This window comes from Notamacropus eugenii, chromosome 1 (assembly GCF_028372415.1).
Source record: "Notamacropus eugenii isolate mMacEug1 chromosome 1, mMacEug1.pri_v2, whole genome shotgun sequence".
Lineage (NCBI taxonomy): Eukaryota > Metazoa > Chordata > Mammalia > Diprotodontia > Macropodidae > Notamacropus > Notamacropus eugenii.
In genome coordinates this window covers 264,504,432-264,523,041 of record NC_092872.1, presented here as the reverse complement: position 1 = coordinate 264,523,041, position 18,610 = coordinate 264,504,432, and the positions used below count along the sequence as shown (strand labels likewise).

General features: G+C 33.3%; 1 pseudogene; it reads left to right on the top strand.

The window, feature by feature from the left end:
* The first annotated feature begins 665 nt into the window (after positions 1-665).
* LOC140516656 (ras-related protein Rap-1A pseudogene) lies at positions 666-15,242 on the top strand (annotated as a pseudogene).
* The last annotated feature ends 3,368 nt before the right edge of the window (positions 15,243-18,610 follow it).

Sequence of the window (18,610 nt, the reverse complement as noted above, 5' to 3'; positions counted from 1 at the left end):
GTGCAAAGGCATGACAGTAAGAGATGCAAAGAGGTGTGTATGGGAAATCTAGTACATGAAGGGGAATGATAGGATAAAAGAATAGAAAAGTAGGATATAGCCAGATGGTGAAGGTGTTATATTGTTAGCTAAAGATTTTGTATTTTATCGGTAGTCTTGTACTTTGATGAACCAAAACACAAAATTCACATGCCTGTTGTAATGACTCCTCAGTAGATTGAAACTAATATGATAATAACCAATATCTATAGAATATAATGTTCTTGTTGGATAGACACAAAGATCATGTTCCCCCGTGTATACTCTCTGCCCAAACACAGGTAGAGAATGAATAGCTACTAGTAACTCCACTCTCAAAATTACTTGTAGATTTTGTATATAGCAAGAACAACAGATAAAATTGACATAGGAAATACTATGTGCCTCTCGCTATGCTAAGCACTTTACAAATATTTAATTTCATTCTCACAAGAGCACTAGGAGGTAGGCTATTATTATCTCCATTTTACAGATGAGAAAACTGAGGCAAACAGAGGTTAAAATGTTCAGGCAGGACTAATACCTCTGGTGTGAGAGCTTTCTGAGCCCTTTTCAGGGCTGCTCATCCACCTTTCGTGTCCACCTGTCACCCAATTCTCACCTGTGACTTCAAGAAGCTGTCCCACATGCAGCGACCACACTTCATTAAAACTGTCTCAACAGACTGGCTAAACCAGGTTGAGGGTAACTGAGAGGCTCTGGACCCATCACTGAAATAGGGGGTTTTCTGCCCCAAGTGTGTGAAAGCTTCCTCTGGCAGAATGGGGTTGGCAAAAGACAGCAATTTGTTCCACAGGCCATGAAGATGGCTGCAGCAGGCACTTAGAGCTTGGTGAGGCATTGAGGATGCCAAGATCATCCACGACATCTTGCACCATTGCCAGTCATCTTGACTTTTGTCCTTCCACTGGACTTCAATGACTCTGGAAAAGAGAGTGAGGCTGACAATTTTAGGCAATTCTGCCTCATAAATTCAATTCACCTGTAAATCAAGACATCACCTGTAATGTTTCTTCAAAAATAAATGATAAACAATAACACAATGTGCAGAAAATTGTACACCGTATATGCAAAAAAAAAAAAAAAAAAACTTCAAGAACCTAACCTGCTAAGTTACTGTAACATTGGTTCTAAAGTACAAGTCTGACTCTGTCACTCCCCAGTTTACAAATTTTCAATAGCTTCTAATTACCTTGAGTGGAAAAAAGGAACTTCTTAGAGGTAAATTTTAAACCTAGTATATCTCCCATTTATCTTTTCCCTGTTTATTATAAACAGTTGTTGTTGCTATTTATATATTCATATTCTGAAAAAAGTAATCATATTTTCTTTTTGTTAACCTTACACCTGCTAGCTGTTTGGCCTGATATAAGTAATTTAATTTTGTTTTCCTTAGTTTACTCATATGTAAAAGTAGGTCATTGGACTCAAATGTGTGGAATTGGGAAAGATATTTTTCCTTTAAGACACTAACTTTACTAATTTTTTATTTCACTTTTTAAAAATGAATTTTTTGTTTTTTGAGTGTGCACATATAGGCTCAATATCCATCCCTACAAAAAGGAAGAGGATGAATCATTGGAACTTTATAATCCCTAGTGAAAACCAAAAAATACACAGTATGTGTTATTGGTAACAGTTTAGAAATATTTTCCTTGCCTTAAAAGTGTGCCACATTTAAAAAGTCAGGGATTTGACTTAGGTATTGTATTTGAATTCATCCAGATTCTGTGATTTGATTTTTTTTAATGTGGTACGCTTAAAAGGCAGGAATAATGTTCCTAACCTATTACTTGTAACATCTACTATGAATCAGTTTATTTTTCCATTAAGGTGATGGAGTTCCTTTGATTCACCTCCATTCTTTTGCCCAGTAGGTTCCTGGGGCTATGCTAAAAATCAGAAATCTAATCCTGAGAAGAATCTTTGAAATTTTCTTATCCAAAATATTTTAATCTTAGTCTGTGGGCTTTTTATAGTTTGATAACTATATTTTAATATTTTGGTTTCCTTTGTAATCTCATGTATGCATCAAAATATGTTTATATAAAAGAGTCCATACACTTCACCAAAATGTCAAAAGGGTCCAAGAACCTGAGCATAATTTTCTTTGGGAATTTAACTCGTGAAAATTTCAAAGGTTGAAACCAGATCATTCTTTGTTTTCTAAATTCCTATTGTTCTTATCATATGAAATTATGCATAATACCTACATCAGAGTCTTTTCAGTCAAGTAGATTACTACATCCTTTAGAACAAGATACATCTAATAGGTAAATTTTGTTTCTCCTCCAGGATCTAGCATTGTGTTTTGTGCTGGCAAACTCTTAATAAGTGTTCACCATATCATGGTGTTGAAGCAATAATCACACTGAGCTTCATTTCTTCACCTGGAAAATAAAGGGATGAGACTGTTTCCAATGTAGGACCCTTCCAATTCTCTGTCTGACTCTGTAACAAAGTTGTCATAAACATAGTCAGATATCTGCGTTGTTGGTCATTTTTTCACATGAAAAGCCACACAGAATGGATTTCCTTATTATACATGTTGAAAAAAATAAAAAGGAATAAACACGAAGAAAGTGAAAAAGTGTACTTCAGTCTCCACTTTGGTTCATTGGTTCTCTTTGGAAACGTATAGCACTTTCCATCATGGATCCTGGGGAGTTATCTTGGGTCATTGTCTTTATAAGAGTAGCTAAGTCTTCCAGAGTTGATCATTATTACAATATTGGTGTCACTATGTACAATGTTCTGTTTCTGCTCACTTCACTTTGCATCTGTTATTGTCTTCTATGTTTCTTTTCTGAAACCATCCAGTTCATCAAGTCTTCTAGCATAACAGTATTCAAACTTGTTCAGCTACTTCCCAAAAGGAGCATCCCATCAGTTTAAAATTCTTTGCTGTCATAAAAACAGCTATATATAAATATTTTTGTACATATAGGTGCTTTCCTCTTTTCTTTGATCTCTTGGGGATACAGTCCTAGCAATGATATTGCTGGTTCAAAGGATATATAGAGTTTTAAAGCTCTTTGGGTAGAGTTTCAAACTGTTCTATGCAATGTTCGGGTCAGCTCAAAACTCTGTCAATAGTACATGTGTATGAGTGTGTGTATGTATATATCACTACCGCTCCTTGATTCAATTTGAGGTGTTATTTTAAAGTTGTTTGGACTTCAATATCGGGAGACTTCAGCTGCTTCCTCTACCCAACCATCTTGACTCTACAACCAGAAGTCTGGTCTCTTTTGAAACATAGAGACATGGAATGTAACATGACAGGCTCAATCTCAATCTTGGCCTCATCTTCAAGTACTTTAATCAGCTTACAACAAGGTATGGATGCTCTGATTTCAAGATCACTATTATATGTCTACTCAACCTCTCTGTTATTTGTGTGCTCTTCTGATTATATAACACTAAGTTGAAGAGCTACTTCCTAATACTTCCAATTTATCTATCAGCCCCAAGTAAGTGTCTCAGAGTATCCTGTATATTGCTGCAGTCATTGCTCTTCCCCCTTCTCTAAAGGATTTATTTAGAAATTCTATTTCAAAAAGTCTACACAGATGTGGGGTGCTTATTCTCTATCTTGTTGCCTTATTTGCATGAGGAGAAAAAGAGTAAGTGAAAGAAATGAAGATTCCAACTAAAATTTATTGTGGAAACAATGTTGTAAGTATGTGTCTAGCTAGGAGAGAATTGGAGAATTGCAAACCTTCACTTTTGTCATTTCTAATCATCTTCCAGAGAATTGCTGTTTCCAGCATGGGTTTAGAGACGCAATATCAATCATCAAAAGGGCAAGAAACTAATATCATTCACTTTCAGCATTTTTCTCTAATAGACCAACAGCTGGGGTTGAAATGGAAAGAGGCAGCAATCCTCTGAGGACAAGGGTGTCACCAGAAGCCTTTTCTAAGAATTCAGTCACTTATGTAAATCATTCATTCCTTACAAAATATTTCCTTACACTGCAAAGAATATGTACTTAAAACTTCTTCCTGTTTCCCTTAAATTAAAATAATAAAACAATTAACTGTCTTCACATATTTATTCTAGTTTATCCTTTGTTAGATAATTCTACAGATTTTTCAAAAAAGTAAGTATGTTTACCCCCCTAATCAATAAACCTCAATTGTTCCTTATTATGTTTAAGCAGCAAAGAAAAACTCTTTTGTTTGGGACTAAAAGTCCTTTCCAATCTGGCTGTAAACTTTCTTTCTAGATTTTTTTTTCAAATCATTCTCCTTCAATCATGTTTTATTTCATCTAAATTAGCCTTCTTGCTGTACTTAATACCTGGTGCTCTGTCTCCTGCAGCCATAATTTTCTCCTGGTCATCCTTCATGCCAAAAATGTATGCCCTTCCCCCAATGTCTTTGTTGAATCTTTAAGACTTGACCCAAGTGCCAGCTCCTGTGTGAAGAAATTCTTGATGCCTCTGGCTGCTAATTTCTTCCCTCAAAATTACCTTATGTCTATCTCGTATGTACTTCTATATTTTTGTAAATATAGACTTGTTGGTAGGTTAGAACGTAAGCATTAAGAGGTCAGAGACTAATATTCATTTGTTATTCACAGTGTCTAGCACAGTTCCTGACACATATTATGTACCAAGTTACTTGTCTCAGTAAAAGCGGCATTTTTTTTTCTTTCTCAAGCTAGCTTTACATGATATTGCAATACTTATCAATATTAGCTTATAACTTACTCTTTGGGGTGAGGTCTTTGGCCATGACAACCCATGGAATAAAAAAAAAAGTAACATGGTTTTCAGTCATCTACTTCTCCTGTGATGATGGTAGAAAGTATGAAAGGGAAAGAGTGTATTAAGAATCACACATGTAAGAACAAAACTGGGAAAAGATCTTTTCAACTAGTGTCTGTGAAAAAGGCTTAATTTCTAATATATATAGAGAACTAAGTCAAATGTACAAGAATACAAGTCATTTTCCAATTGATAAATGGTCAAAGCATATGACAGTTTATCGCAGTTTTCAGAGGAAGAAATTAAAACCATCGATAGTCACATGTGAAAAAAATGCTTTCCACCACTACTGATTAGAGGAATGCAAATCAAAACACCTCTGAGGTATCACAACACACCTATCAGGTTGGCTAACATGACAAAACAGGAAAATGACACATGGTGGAGAGGATGTGGGAGAGTTAGAACACTAATTCCTTCTTGGTGGAGCTGCTAGCTGATCCAACCATTCTGGAGAGCAATTTGAAACAATGACCAAAGGACTATAAAAATGTACATAATCCTTGACCCAGTAATACTTCTCCTAGGGCTGTGTCCTAAAGAGATCATGAAAGTGAGAAAAAACCTATTTATAGCAACTCTTTTTGTGGTGGACAAGAACTGGAAATCAAGGGAATGTCCATTAATTGGGGAATGTCTTAACATGTTGTGGTATATTAATGGAATACTATTGTGCTATAAGACATGACTAACAGCAGGACTTCAGAAAAACCTGAAAAAATTTGTATGAACTGATGCTGAACGAAATGAGCAGAACCAAGAGAATATTATACACAGTAAGAACTACAGTGTGCCAGGACAGTATCTGATAAACTCAGCCCTATACAGCAATGCAATGACATAAAACATTTCCAAATGACTTATGATACAAAATACCATCCATATCCAGAGATGAAACCATAGAGTCAGAACAAAGAATGAAGCAGAATATTTTATATTTTGTTACATTTTATTTGGTTTGGGTTTTTTTATGGTTTCTCCCATTTGTTTTAATTCTTCTATACAACATGACTAATGTGAAAATGTGTTTAATAGGAATATATGAGTAGGACTCATACCAGATTGCATGCAGCCTTGGGGAGAGGGGAATTTAAAATTCATGAAAACTGACAACAAATGAATTATATAAAAAGAATCACACACGGTTTGGGGGTACTAGTAAAATAAGCTTAACCATTTACCCATTTAATGTGAAAACCAATCAGTGTAGATGCACAAGGGTTAATTAGGCCAAAATAATCTTGATATTCCTGATATAGATGAACCTTATAAGGCAAAGACAGTTACAACTAAAAAGGAAGAATGATTCAAAAGTTTTCCTTCCAGAGATAATTAAATTGGTAATATTATTTTTATTTTGTGTTTAGGGGTAAAAGGAAAGATAATTTCATGGGACATTTGGTCAAGTGATATTGTAGTCCTCATGATAAGCATTTGTAAAACTATCATCATAAAAATGATTGTAGTTTATGTACTAACAGCTGTTACAGAGTACGAGAGGGTATAGAAAGAATTTGGAATATTTGGTGGAAAAAATAAAATCAAAAGAATCCTTGTTGATTTTAATACAAAGATTAACATAAAGGGATTTTGAAAATTATTCTTGTGTCTACCTAAAACCTTCAGCAAGCATTATATGCAATGGGGATAAGCTAGATGCATTTCCAATAAGATCAAGGGTGAAACAAGGATGTCCATTATCACCACTACTATTCAGTATGGTACTAGAAATGTTAGTTATAGCAATAAGAGAAGAAAAAGAAATTAAAGTAATTATAATAGTCAAAGAAGGAACTAAATTATCACACTTTGAAAATGATATGATTATATACTTAGAGAAACCCAGAGAATCAAGTAAAAAAAAAGCTACTTGAAATAATAAATAACTTTGGCAAAGTTGCAGTTTACAAAATAAACCCACACAAATCCTCTGCATTTTTATATATCGTTAACAAAGCTCAACAGCCAGAGATAGAAAGAGAAATCCCATTTAAAGCTATGGTAGACACTATATAATATTTGAAAGTCTACCTGCCAAAACAAATTCAGGCATTATATGAACACAATTACAAAACACTTTTCACTCAAATAAAGTCAGATCTAAGTAAGTGGAGAAACATAAGTTGCTCATGGGTGGGCTGAACTAACATAATAAAAATGACAATTCTACCTAAATTAATTTACTTATTCAGTGCCATACCAATCAAACTATCAGATAATTATTTTCTAGAGCTAGAAAAAATAATATCAAAATTCATCTGGAAGAACAAAAGATACAAAATATCAACGGAACAAAAGAAAAGAAATACTAGGGAAGGTGGCCTAGATCTAAAAGATCTCCAATTGTATTATAAAGCAGCAATTATCAAAACTATTTGCCCCAATTGATAAATGGTCAAAGGATATGAACAAGCAATTTTCAGAGGAAGAAGTTAAAAATATCTATAATCATGAAAAAAATGTTCTAAATCACTTTTGATTAGAGAGATGCAAATCCAAACAACTCTGAGGTACCATATCACACCTATTAGATTGGCAAACATGACAGAACAGGAAAATGATAAATGTTGGAGAGGATGTGGGAGAGTTGGAACACTAATTAATTCATTGTTGGTGGAGCTGTGAGCTAATTCAACTATTTTGGAGAGCAATTTGGAGCCCAAAGGGCTACAAAAATGTACATACCCTTTGACCCAGCAGTATCGCTTCTAGGACTGTATCCCTAAGAGATCATAAAAATGGGAAAGGGTCCCACATGTACAAAAATATTTGTAGCAGCACTCTTTGTATTTGCCAAAATCTGTAAATCAAGGGGATGCCCATCAATTGGGGAATGCCTGACTATATTATGGTATATAAATGAAATGGAGTACTATTGCACCATAAGAAATGATGAGCAAGAAGACTTCAGAGAGGCCTGGAAGGACTTATATGATCTGATGCTGAGAGAAAGGAGTAGAACCAGGAGAACTTTGTGCACAGCAGTTACCACAGTGTGCGAGAGTTTTTTCTGGTAGACTTGGATCTTCATAGCAATGCAGGGACATAAAAAAAAAAAAAAATTCCCAGTGGTCTTCGAAGGCAAAATGTCTTCCACATTCAGAGAAAGAACTACGGAATTCAATTGCAGAATGTAGCAGATCATTTGTGTGCGTGTGTATGTGTTTTGGTTTGTTCTATGATTTCTCCCGTTTATTTTAGTTCCTCTACACAGCATGACTATAGTGAAAATGTATTCAATAGGAATGTATGTGTAGATCCTATATAGAATTGTATGCTGTCTTGGGGAAGGAGGAGGGTGGTGGGAGGTAGGTAGGGGGGATAAATCTAAATTTTATAGTAGTGATTGTAGAACATTAAAAATAAAAATAAAAAAATTAAAATAAAAAATAAACAAAAAACCTATTTGGTACTGGCTGAGAAACAGAAGGGTAGACCAGGAGAACAGAATAGGTACCCAAGACACAGTGGTCAATGACTACAGCAGTCTCCTGTTTGATAAACCCATGGACTCCAGCTTCTGGAATAAGAACTCACTGTTCAACAAAAATTGCTGGGAATATTGGATAACAATTTGGTGGAAACTAGGCATAGACCTATGCCTGACAGCACACATAAGAAGAAAGTCCAAATGGGTACATGATCTAGGTATAAAGACTGACAGTATAAACAAATTAGTGGAGCAAGGAATACTGTGTTTATCATATTTATGGAGAAACAAAGAATTTTTGACTAAACAAGAGATAGAAAGCATTATCAAGTGCAAAATGGATAATTTTGATTACATTAAATTGAAAACTTTTTGCACAAACAAACCCAATGCAACCAAGATTAGGAGGGAAGCAGAAGACTGGGAAAGGATTTTTGCAACTAGTGTCTGTGATAAAGGTATCACTTCTAAAATATATAGAGAACTGAGTCAAATGTACAAGAATACATGTCATTCCTCAATCTATAAATGTCAAAGGATATGAACAGGCCGTTTTCAGAGAAAGAAATCAAAGGTATCTATAGCCATATGACAAAATGCTCTAAATCACTATTGATTAGAGAGAAGCAAATCAAAAGAACTCTGAGATACCACATCACACCTATCAGATTATCTAACAGGAAAAAAGCAGGATAATGATAAGTGTTAGGGAATATGTTGGAGAATTGGAACACTAATTCACTGTTAGTGGAGCTGTGAGCTGATCCAGCCATTCTAGAGAGCAGTTTGGAACTATGCCCAAAGCGCTACAAATGTGCCTACCATTTGACCCAGAAATACTACTTCAAAGACTGTATCCCCAAGAGATCATAAAAATTGTAAAGGGTCCCACATGTACAAAAATATATATAGCAGCACTTTTTGTGGTGGCCAAAACCTGGAAATCAAGGGGATGCCCATCAATTGGGGAATGGATGAATAAACTGTGGTATATGAATGTAATGGAACACTATTGTGCTGTAAGAAATGATGAACAGAAAGACTTCAGAGAGTCCTGGAAAGACTTATATGAACTGATTCTGAGCGAAAGTAGCAGAACCAGGAGAACTTTATACACAGCAACAACCACAGTGTGCAAGGATTTTTTTCTGGTAGACTTCGAACTACACTGCAATGCAAGCACATAAAAAGTTCCCAATGGTCTCTCAAGGCAAAGTGCCATCCACATCCAGAGAAAGAACTATACAATTTGATCACAGAATATAACAGACCATTTTCTTTTGTATTACGTTTTGGTTTGTTTTATGATTTCTCCCATTCATTTTAATTCTTCTAAGCAACATGACTAAGGTGAAAATATATTTAATAGGAATGTATGTGTAAAACCTATATAAATTATATGACGTCTCAAGGAGCCAGGGGGGAGTGAGGGAGAAAGGGGTGGAGAAAATCTAAGTTATGTGAATGTGATTGTAAAACACTAAAAACGAATAAAAAAAAATTCTATCCTTCCCCCAGAGAGATAATTGATGAACTCCAAATGCAGATTAAAGCATACTCTTGTTATTTTCTGAAAAAAAAAAAAAAAGAAAATTCTCCTCAAAAGTATGTCTATGGAGTAGGGATCAAGATGGAAGAAATACTTGTTCACTAAAACAATTCTTCATTCATATATATAATATATATACACACACATATACACGCATAAATATGTATATGTGCATGTATATGTATGTGTATGTATATACATACACACATGCATATACATATATACATATTCACTCATATATACATTCATATGTAACCACAAATATAAGTATATATATTTTTCATATATATACATAATATATATGTGTCTGTTGATCACTTTTTCTTGTTATTTTGTCCATCTATATTTGTCTGTCTACCCATGTATAGATATTAATACACGTAGAGCAAATAACACAAAACTGAAATTGATTATATTTAGTAAGTGGTAAATGACTAGTTTTTGGTGAAGAGAATATATAATTTGCATTCAATAGTAAAATCATTAATCATATAGAGTAAAGATTAAAATAAATTCTAGATTGTAAAAAGGCTAAATAAGAGAGATGAATGAAACTCTACATATAAAACAAGCTATTAAACATAAGAAGGCATTGATTTCAATAAAGAAGAAATGGGTAGAATACTATGTATTGACATATTTTGTAACCATGAATTAAAGAAGGTTAAAGAGTGTTTTAATGAAGAACTAAAAGAAAGCTGCACATTACCTTTACCTACAAATTCTTGATCTCCTTGTTCAGTAGCAGAATATAGCACTAGTAAAAACATCAGTATAGGCTACAAATGTATTCATAAAATCATGCAGAGAAGTATGGGAGAAATTATGATTATCACATCATAAAATTTTGAGAAATGAAAGGAAAGGTTGTATGTTTTAAGGAAAGATTGGTGAGAACACCAATTAATCAAAGTCATCCTAAAAGTATTTAAGGATAAAACGGGAAAGAAAACAAAAGAGTTAAACATGAGGTAAAATTCTTCAAAATGCTTTTTTCAAACTATTTTCTCTATTAATAACAATGGAAGTAATAGCCCTCAATAAACTATATATGTAATTGAAAATGGTACTTCAAAATGATAGACTGGTTGTACTAGACCAATTATCAACCAATGAGACTTGCGCTGGAGGAAATACAATTGCGCGAGTGCAAAGTTATTGACCCTCAGAGTATATATGGAGAGGATGAAAATTCTAGACTTTATTATTCCAAAAAAGAGTGGCATAGAACATATTAATATAAATACCAAACCATATGCCGGGTTTCCTCTGCCTACAAATTATGATAATGATCTGTAAAATTTATCAGAAGCATCCTTGAAGTTATTTTCTATTAAATCTCATTTTTATAGTTATAGAATCAACTAGAGTGCTACAACTATAAGGGCCCATTGTCATTGTTTGTTTACTGTAAACATTCTATTCAACAGAGCATAGCTTCACCTTCAAAGTCTTCCCCAATAAGGTATCTCAGAAGTGTATGTAAAAATACCACCATTCTTTAGAAGATATAACCAGTGATAACTTTCTCTGACAATCCTATTAAAATAACCAGTAAACAATTCAGTAAAGGTGTACCTTTGACGGAGGTATTTGCTACTCTCAGAAGAGATCTATCAAATAATTTTAATAAAAGAAGAATTCTACATCCATATTGACAGATGATTCTGGGTGTGGAAGATGTGACAATAATATCTAGCCTTGAAATATTGACAGAATTCCTCTGTGAAATCCATAATTACTCAAGTATTAGACTTACCAAACCATGATAAAGAGAAAAGCATAAAGAAAATTAATTTTCTAGACTATATAATCCATTTGAATGGAAAATTCATAAATCTAGTTTTTCAGCACACATATCTTGAACAACCATTGCCAATAGATTATGAATGATCTAGAAAAGAAAAACAAGACAGTATTCTAGCTTGACTTTGAGAATTTACACAGTACTTTTAATGACATCAAGTTTTCTAATGGAAAACAAAAACCTAACTGCTTTAAAACACTAGTATTATTCATATGATGTTGTATTGCTGGAAATAGCAATGACATCATTAGTGATTCAATTCGTATTTTTACAACGTTTTGAGGTTTATAAACTTCCATGTACATATTTAGGTTCAAAATATATACATACACACAGACACAGACACAGACACAGAGACACACAGACACACACATATGTGTGTGTATACCTGCATGTATACAAAATGTGCATCTTTGTGTATGTGCCTACACACCATACATGAGTACATATATACATGCATACATATATGTTATTATGAAATACTGCATTATCTGAAGAATGGAAATGAAGAATCAATTGAAGAATAATGCAGAGGCATATGGTGAGCATGAGGAATTATCCAGAAGTAGCAGCATAAAGGATGTCATCAGAGGAATATATATTTGTGATTGGCAGTAGAAATTAGGGGATAAAGATCAATGTTGTAAAAGAGATAGAGATTCCATATGGATTGCCTAATAATCCTTTTGGCATTTACAGAATATCAGGAGAAAAGGGAATAGAAACTTTGAGTAGATGCGCTATGTTAGATTTAGGGAAAAACATAGATAAGAGAATAATAAATTGTTCACAACTGGCAGTCATAAAGCAGAGGCAGTACTGTATATATAATTCTTCTAGTGGGGTAGAGTACTCACATTGAGATCAAAGATATATTGAAGTGTTAAAAGTATTTTCGGTCAAAAAATTACCATTGGTATTTGACCATGTTTTCACAGAATCCTAAAGAGCTTTTTAATATTTTTTTTTCAATTACATTTCAAGACAATTTTTAGTATTCATTTTTACAAGATTCTGAGTTCCAAATTTTTCTCATTCCTCACTCCCCTGCCCTCTCCTCTTTCAAAAAATTGTAGGCAATTTGCTGTAGGTTATGCATGCCCTATCACTTAAAGCATATTTCCGTATTTGTCACTGTTGTGAAACAAGAAACAGATCAAAAGAAAATAAATGAAAAAGAATAAAGCAACTGTAAAAACATGCTTAGATCTGCATTGAGTCCATCAACTCTTTATCTGGAGGTAGATAGCATTTTCTTTCATGAGTCCTTTGTATTTTTCTTGGATCATTGTGTTGCTTAGAAGAGCTAAGCCATTCACAGTTAATTATAACACAATGTTATTGATACTATGTACAATGTTTTCCTGATTCTGCTCATTTCACTTTGCAGTATTTTGTACAAGTCTTTCCAGGTTTTGCTGAAGTCTTCCTTGTCATTGTTTCTTATTGAAAAGTAACATTCTTTTGCATTCATATACTACAGCTTGTTCAGCCATTCCACAACTGATGGTCATTTTGTAATTGATGGTCAATTTTGTAATTGATGGTCAATTTGTAAAGTTTCCAACCATGGAAAGGGCTGCTATAAATATTTTTGTGCATGTAGAACTTTTTCCCTTTTTTTATGATCTCTTTGGGATACAGACCTAGTAGTGGTATTACTGGATCAAAAGATAAGGGCATAGTTCCAAATTGCTCTGCAGAATGTTTGTATCAGTTTATAACTCCATCAAAAGTACTTTAGTGTCCCAATTTTCCTACATCCTCTCCAATATGTCATTTTCCTTTTTTTCTCATATTAGCAAATGTGATAGGTGTGAAGTGCTGCTTCAAGTTGTTTTAGTCTGCATTTCTTTAATCAAATGTGATTTAGAGCACTTCATATGCCAATAGATAGTTGTAAGTTTCTTCATCTGAAAATGTCTTGTTCATATACTTTGACCATTCATCAATTGGCAAATGGTTTTTATTCTCATAAATTTGACTCATTTCTCTATATATTTGAGAAATGAGTCTTTTATTAGAGACACTTGCTGTACAGATTGTTTCCTAGTTTTCTGCTTTCCTTCTTTTTCTTGTTTGCATTGATCTTGTTGGACAAAAGCTTTTTATTTTAATACACTCAAAATTATCTAAGCTACATTTTGTAGCTTTCTGTCTCTTGTTTGGTCGTGAATTCTTCTCTTCCCTATAGATCTGATAGGTAGACTATTCCTTGCTCTTCTAATTTGCTTATGGTGTCACCCTTTATGTCTCAATCATGTATCCAGTTTTACCTTATCCTGGTATATCATGTGTGAGACGTTGGTTTATATCCAGTTGATGTCCTATTGTTTTCCAGTTTTCCCCAATAGTTTTTGTCAAATAGTTCTTATCTCAAAGGTTGAGATCTTTATGTTTGTTAAACACTTGGTTACTGTGTTCATTGACTACTGTTTTGTGTACCAAAGATATTCCACTGATCCACCTCTCTATTTCTTAATCAGTACTAGATAGTTTAATGATTACTGCATTATAATATAGTGTGAGATCTGATATTGCTAGGACACCTTGCTTTGTATTTTTCCTCATTAATTCTCTTGATATTCTTTTCCTTTGGTTCCTCCATATTAATTTTATTTTTCTATCTCTTTCAAATATTTTAGGTAGCTTGAATTGAATTCACTGAGCAGGTAAATAAGTTTCCCCAGAATTGTCATTTTGAATATATTGGCTCAGTCTACCCATGTACAATTGATATTTTTCCAATTGTCTAGATCTGACCTTGTGTGAAAAGTGTTTTGTAATTGTGTTCATACAGTTCCTGGGTTTGTTTTGGTCCATGGAGTCTCATGTATTTTATACTGTTTTCAGTATATTTAAAATATAATTTAAAATATAAATTCTAATTTATTTTAAAATATTTAAATATTTAAAATATAATTTCTCTTTCTGTCTCTTCCTGCTAAGCTTCATTGGTCATATAAAGAAATGTTGGAAGGTGTGTGCATCTGTGTGTAGTCTTTGGTCTGGAGGCAGTTACTGCTGCCCTGTGGTTGCTCCTGCTGCAGTTAAGAGTTCTAGCACTACTCGTGGCCCTAGGGGGAGGCAGGAGTGGATGCTGAGGCAGCATTGGAATAGAGATTATCACCATCTGAACAGACCACATTGTGGACAGTACAGTTTGCCCAAGGACTCTTTGTTGAAAAATGTTATCCTATGATAGAAGACCCCTACAGAAAGTAAAATGAAGTTATTTACTAGCATTTTTTTGCTTGAAATCCCCCATAGAGCAGGGACAGAGCAATTGACAGCAACGGCAGATCTGTATAACAATGGCCAATGGTTTGCACCAGTATATGTCATTACACCTCAGTCCATGTTTAATGACTAGCAGACCTGGAGGGAACAGATTCTACAAGTTAAAGACACAGATATCCCAATATTGGTTGTCAATAAATGTGACCTGGATGATGGACCAGTAGCTGGCAAAGAACAGGGTCTGGTTTCAGCAAGACATTGGTGTAAGTTCACCATTTTAGATTCTTCTCAGAAGTCAAAGATCAATGTTAAGGAGATATTTTATGATCTGCTCAGACAAATAAAAAGGAAAACACCAGTGCAAATGAAGAAACCTAAAAAGAAATTCTACCTGCTGCTTTAGACCCCACCATGAAGCAGTTGTGAGCCAGATTACAGGAATAAAGAACTACTGCCTCACTGTACAGAGCCAACATTCTGGACTTCGAAAAATACATTAATTAATTAGCAGCATACCTGAAGAAGCTTCATCTATTTTATATATTATGAGAAAAATCCAAATCGTATAATGACTTGCACAATTTCCCTGGAGAAAAAAAAATGGTCCTTGTATATCTCTTGGAAAAACAAGACAATAGTATTTCTTCTTTGCAATAGCAGTTTTAACAGATGTGAAAATAAATATACTTGACTTTAATATGATTATACCAAAGAGCACGAATGCATTTCAAATGTTAGGTATCGCTACTTTAAATAATTTCATATTGACCTTTTTTATCATAATTCCTCCCCATCAAGCACCAAAAAGTTGAATCGTTATACTTACTGTCAGTAATGATAGATATAGAATGTGGAAATTTCCCCAAAAACTCACTGTTGCAAATAACTTTTTTGAGTCATTAGCTTTATTTTATATTTAAAATTTATGAAATGTAATTCTGCCATTACATTATAATAAAAACTGTTTGAGTATAATGCTTTGGAAAGATAGACCTTTGTGGGGTGAAAAAAAACTGGGGTAACTGATTTCTGTGACTTTTAAAGTTAAAATACAGAATATACTAAACCAACTATAATATTACTTTTTGTATTTTACTGTCACAGATTAAATTGCAGCTTTTATGAATGATTAAATTTTAGTACATTTTCTATTGGTGGTATATTTTTTGTTACTGTTCCACATAAAAGTTTTTCTTTTTTTTAAATATGGACTGATTTGTTTGAAGTGTAGTAATAGCTCCTCCTTACCTAATACCTAGGTAATAATTGTTTTTATATTCTAATGGTAATGGCATCTTATGGAACACAGTCAGACTCACTATTCTAATATGTTTAATCCTAATATACAGTAAAATATATTTAGCTACATTAAACTTTTTTCTATATTCTTTTGGATCTAAAGATTGTATTCTATTGAATAATCCTTGTGTATATCATTTTTATATGTAAAAATATAATACTATATCAGGTATAACTTTTACTATGATCTTTAATTGTATATGACTTGTAATATCGTTAAAGAAATCTTTGCTTTTACCATGTATGTCATGACCTCAGGAATGAAGTGTGATGAGATGTTTCTCAGAGCTGCTTTGCAATCAGTTTGAGTTTATTCAGGGAAAAGGAGGAGAGAATGGGCCAGGATCAGAAGACAAAGAATGAGTATTACCAACTGTGCTTATTTTTTAGGGTAAAATAACAGTCATATGGAAATTTGTCACTTTTAAAAATTTAGTGTGATGAAGAGTAAAGTTTTATTTTCCCCATGTTAATATTTTTGCAAAATTCAGAGAGTAAATGCAACAAGAATTTATGTCAGTATTACCTGTGTTCTCCATGAAACAACAATTTCAGAGCATATTGGAGTTCGACTTACTCTTCGTGTCCTGCAGGAGCAAGGGGTAGGGTTAGGACAACTTGTGCCTCTCTCCCTAAACATTAAGTAGAAGACTAATCTTGGAAAATTGAATACATTGCTCTAGATCTAGTTATAATTTTATTGAAATGTAACATGAGGAATTTTACTGTAAAACAAATGATATTTTCTAGGGGTGTAATTAGCTCACTGCTTATTGAATTGATGTAATGATCAGGTTTAGAATGTACCAACCTGAGGAAATGTGACTTGGAGAAAGTATTTGGTGTTTTGCCAGAACTTGCTAACAAAACTTTAATTTCCTAGCAAAAATAATGCTGATGACTTATGTGATCTTTATCTTACATCCTGCAACTTTGCTAAAGTTAATTATTTCAAGTAGTTTTCTTTAAGTTAATTCTCCAAGATTCTTTAAGTATGCCATGTTATACATATGCAGATATTGATAGTTTTGTTCCCTCATTGCCTATTCTAATTCCTTTCATGTCTTTTACTTCTCTTATTGCTATAGCTAATATTTCTAGTACTATGTTAAATAATAGTGGTCACAATGAGTTTCCTTGCTTTCACACCTGAGCTAATTGAGAAGTCTTCTAGCTTATCATCATTATAGATAGTGCTTGTTGATGGCTTAAGATAGATACTACTTATAATTTTAAGGAGTGCTCCCTTTATTCCTATATTTTCTATTTTGTCCAATCTTTTTAGAATATATTGAGATAGTCATGTGATTCTGTTGGTTTTGTTATTGATTTGGTCAGTTATGTTGATGGTTTCCCTTATATTGCACCAACTCTGCATTTCAGGTATAATTGCCATCTAGTTATAATGTATAATCCTTGTGATAGGTTCATTTAACTACCTTGCTAGTATTTTGTGGAGAATTTTTACATTGATATTTATTACAAAAATTGGTCTATAGTTTTCTTCGTTTTAACTCTTCCTGGGTTAAGTATCACCATCATATTTATGTTGTAAAGGGAGTTAGGTAGGACTCTTTCTTGGACTCTTTCCCCAAGTGGTTTATATAGTATTAGTGCTAATTGTTCTTTGAATGATTGGTAGAATTCACTTGTGAATCGATCTGACCTTGGGAATTTTCCTTAGGGAAAGACTTGTTCAAAGTATTTTTCTAAGATGGGGCTATTTAGGCATCCTATTTCAAGATTCGTTAATCTGGGTAATTTACATTGTAAATATTCATCAATTTCACTCATATTGTCAGAATAATTGGCTTATAATTGGGTACAAATATTTCCTAATATTACTTTAATTTCTTCTTCATTGGTGATGATTTCACCTTTTCCGTTTTTGATATTTGGTTTCTTTTTTTAAAAAAAAAATCAAATTAACCAATGATTTATCTATTTCATTGTTATTGTTGTTCTTGTTTGTAAACCCAGGTACTGGATTTATTTATTTAGTCGTTCAATAGGTTGTTTTGTTCCTTCCGTCTTATTAATCTCACCTTCCATTTTTAGGATTTCCAATTTGGTGTTCAATTACGTAGTTTTTATTTGTACTTTTTCCAGTTGTTTTAGTTGTATGCCCAATTCATTGATGTGTTCCTTTTCTATTTTGTTAATGTGAAATTGAGAGAAATAAATTTTCCTTAAGTTTTTTTTGTTTTTGACTGTGTCAAACCTTTGATGTTCATTAAAAATTCTGGTTTTTGTCTAGGATCAAGGACACCTTCCATGTGATTGGTGATAGTAATATGATGGTGAGTCTATATATTAAAATTGTGGGCTTGAACCAGATACTCAGAGAGGTGGATAAAAAAATTTCTTGAACATTATGTAGTTAGAAATAAAACTTGGGGTTTCCCCATTAGGAGACAAAATGACATTTTCTCCTATCATTCACCTGCTTTCAAGTTGAAATATCTGTACTTT